The sequence below is a fragment of the Callorhinus ursinus genome, unplaced genomic scaffold, assembly GCF_003265705.2.
Source record: "Callorhinus ursinus isolate GAN/ISIS: 27379988/994484 unplaced genomic scaffold, GSC_fseal_2.0 scaffold9, whole genome shotgun sequence".
NCBI lineage: Eukaryota > Metazoa > Chordata > Mammalia > Carnivora > Otariidae > Callorhinus > Callorhinus ursinus.
In genome coordinates this window covers 21,265,297-21,268,867 of record NW_027397071.1, presented here as the reverse complement: position 1 = coordinate 21,268,867, position 3,571 = coordinate 21,265,297, and the positions used below count along the sequence as shown (strand labels likewise).

The 3,571-nt window shown below is 40.2% G+C and overlaps 1 pseudogene; it reads right to left on the bottom strand.

Annotated features, from left to right (window-relative positions):
* Nucleotides 1-2,972: 2,972 nt before the first annotated feature.
* Nucleotides 2,973-3,276, bottom strand: LOC112824294 (ATP synthase F(0) complex subunit C3, mitochondrial pseudogene; annotated as a pseudogene).
* Between the last annotated feature and the right edge of the window lie 295 nt (nt 3,277-3,571).

Here is a 3,571-nt window from a genome sequence, read left to right as displayed (position 1 = left end):
GGGGTATTATGGCAGCATGACACAGACATGACACAGATGTTTCTAGAACTTCATGCCATTTTTTTGATTCCCCAGGCTGGCTCTGTTCTGTGTGCTTAGGAACTAAAATAGCACAGAATCCCATTTGGTGTCCATATTCTCCTCAAGAAATGTGTTAGAAAATTACAGAATTACAGTCCTGTGCAAAAGAGTTTTTTTAAAAAAGTTTACCTGATGCAAATTCAAGTCTGTGAATTTACAGTAAATGCCAATCTAAGTTTGCAGTAAATTATTATGGAAGCCATAAAGTAGTACATAATAAGCCTGAAAAAGACATGAAGTGATGATTTAATTTACCTCTACTGTATAGTGGTGTCATAGATAAATGTCATCAACCCTATTTCATGGATGACACCCAAGGCCACAGGGATATTAAGTGGAAGACACTGAGTTGTGATCTTGGGCTCACCCCAGCAGAGTGTTAAACCTTGCACCTTAGCTGCTTTTCAAAACATATACTTTGTTTTATATGCAGACTTTCAAAAAATTGAACATCACTATGAGTCTGTGAGTGTGAGTCACTTACTCACAGAGGCAACCAGGATAAGGTTCCCTAAGGGAATCCAAAGAATGCGTCAGTTAATAACTGTTGGTGTGACAGCTCCAGCTAGTGAATAGAGGTGGCAGAGATATGGAAAGAAAGGGTCTAGGTCCTCAGGGAGCAAAGAAAAGAAAGTTCAGCAACGACAAAAAAAATCACACATGATTAAATATCCAGAGTATTTCTCTTCTCATGTCTCTTAGGCAAATTTCTGGCTTTAAATGCTTTGCATTTCCTCACTTCCAGCTCCTGAACTTTGTCCCGAGCTTTGGCATAGAAAGAAAAAAAGAAGCTAAAAGATTTACACTGGAGAGAGGAAGGGAAAGGATAACGAGTGGTTCTTAATCTATTAGAATCAACCCAGGAACTTTGAAAAATCCTGATGCTCATGCAACACTCTGGACCAATTTCCAATTTGCATCTATGTTGGGGAAAAATTGGACAAACAAAAGAAAAAATATATAAAAAAAGGGAAAGAGTTTAGACTGGTAGAATGAAGGACCTTGCAATTCAGGCTTAGGACATTTTGAGGATTGAGAGAATATGGTGACAAAAAGAAAGAGTTCAGGAGAGCCTCTGTCATCTGTAAGGATGATCTTGCGAACGGCAGAGCTGGAGAGAAAGGAATTTGAAGATGTTTGGCTCCTCAGTAATAACATATTCCCTCTTCTAAATCTAAATCCTCCAGTAGTTCTTTAAGAATCTAAGTAAAAATCAAAATTCTTTCTAAGTTTTTTTTTGTCTAAAAGATGGCTTTTTTTTTTTTCCCCCATACCATGTAGAGGACACATGATGCTTCACTTATTTTGGTGCAACAGAAGTTTGAGGGGGTGAATAAAAGTGAACTAAAAATAGTTATGTAAAGGCTTATTTGCTTCCTGATTATATGAGAATTAATGATTAGGAATAATAATAACAATAATGATAATCATAGAATTATTGAGCAGTTAGCTTGCCAATATTCTTCTATTAAACATATTAAGTAATATGGCCCAATAACTATATTTCTATTCTCAAATGAGAAGATGAAGCAAGGAGAGATTTCAAAAATTTCTCCAGGTCATACAGTTAGAAAGTAGTAGAGCCTGAATCCAAGTCCAGAGAGTTTTATTCCCAGTAACTGCTTTTAAACATCAACCTCTCTGCCACGAAGGAAAGAGAACCATGATAACTCCAGAAGGGAGTGTTTTTAGAGGGTGGATAGGAGCCATTTAGGAAAACGAAGTTCAGAAGGCTGGAAGGGAATAGGTTTGAGAAGTAAAAGAATCAAGAGATAGGAGCAAGGATCAGAGGAATAGAGAGCCTATAGTGGAAGACTCCAGGCAGTGTCTGAGTCTCTGGTTTATCAATCAGGAGGAATTCGCAAACCAAACAAAGAAACTGAAAGTTGCTTTTGCCACTATGTTGAGTCATTAATTCCATCAACTTCTTTTTTCTTTTTTCTTTTTTTTTTCCATCAACTTCTGATAATGAAACAATGACCCTGGATCCAAGGAGGTTAGGGACTTAAAAAGAGAACACAAAACATAACATACCATAGAAATTAAGTGAGAGAGAAATTTAGAGAATGATGCTCAGCTTTCTTTAATAAAATGAACACTGCAGATAAAACCAGATAGGTCATACATTTCTGCATTACTCTTCCAGCTGCCATTCAGGGGAGATAGGAACCTGGAAAGGTATCTACTGTTACTCAGAAGTTTATTTGATATGAAAATAAAGAACTAAGGTGTTTACATTATCAGTAACACTCTTAGTTTATTTTTGTTTGTTTTTTAATTTTATTTTATTATGTTATGTTAATCACCATACATTACATCATTAGTTTTTGATGCAGTGTTCCATGATTCATTGTTTGCGTATAACACCCAGTGCTCCATTCAATACGTGCCCTCTTTAATACCCAACACCAGGCTAACCCACCCCCCCCCCCCCCTCCCCTCTAGAACCCTCAGTTTGTTTTTCAGTGTCCAAAGTCTCTCATGGTTCGTCTTCCCCTCCACTTCCGCCCCCCTTCATTTTTCCCTTCCTACTATCCTCTTTTTTCTTTTAACATATAATGTATTATTTTGTTTCAGAGGTACAGGTCTGTGATTCAACAGTCTCACACAACTCACAGCGCTCACCATAGCACATACCCTCCCCAATGTCTATCACCCGGCCACCCCATCCCTCCCACCCCCCACCACTCCAGCAACCCTGTTTTTTCTCCTGAGATTAAGAATTCCTCATATCAGTGAGGTCATATGATACACGTCTTTCTTTGATTGACTTACTTCGCTCAGCATAATACCTTCCAGTTCCATCCACATCGTTGCAAATGGCAAGATTTCATTCCTTTTGATGGCTGCATAATATTCCATTGTATATATATATACCAGATCTTCTTTATTCATCTGTCGATGGACCTCTTGGCTCTTTCTATAGTTTGGCTATTGTGGACATTGCTGCTATAAACATCAGCAATGTCTCTGCTGATTGCACTGGTCTGAAACTCCTTTGGATTAGTTGAGACACACCATTCTGGGGCCCATTAAATACCGTAGAGGCCTCTCCAGTCCTAGCCTCTGGTCGAGATAACACTGATGCAGAAATTAGTCTGTAGGAACTCTGGATCCAGCTCGGATCAGAGCGAGGGTGCAGGCCAGCTTAGCGCAGGCGAACATCTTACACTCTTCAGGGCAGCACGGCTGGAGGACCTGATGATGATGGCCGACGTGGGCTCCCTTAGAGGGAGAGAGAGAGTGCTGAGCAGTGGGAGGGAAAGAAGGAGAGGGGGAGAGAATCCTCAAGCAGACTCCCCGCTGAGTGCGGAGGCCTACATGGGGCTTCATCTTAGAACCCTGAGATCATGACCTGGGCCAAAATCAAGAGTCCGCTACTTACCCGACTGAGCCACCCAGGTACTCCATGACTGGGTGCTAGAATCAGCTAAACCTAGGGCCACCGGGGTGTCTCAAATGGTTAAGTGGCAACTTAATTTCAGGTCAT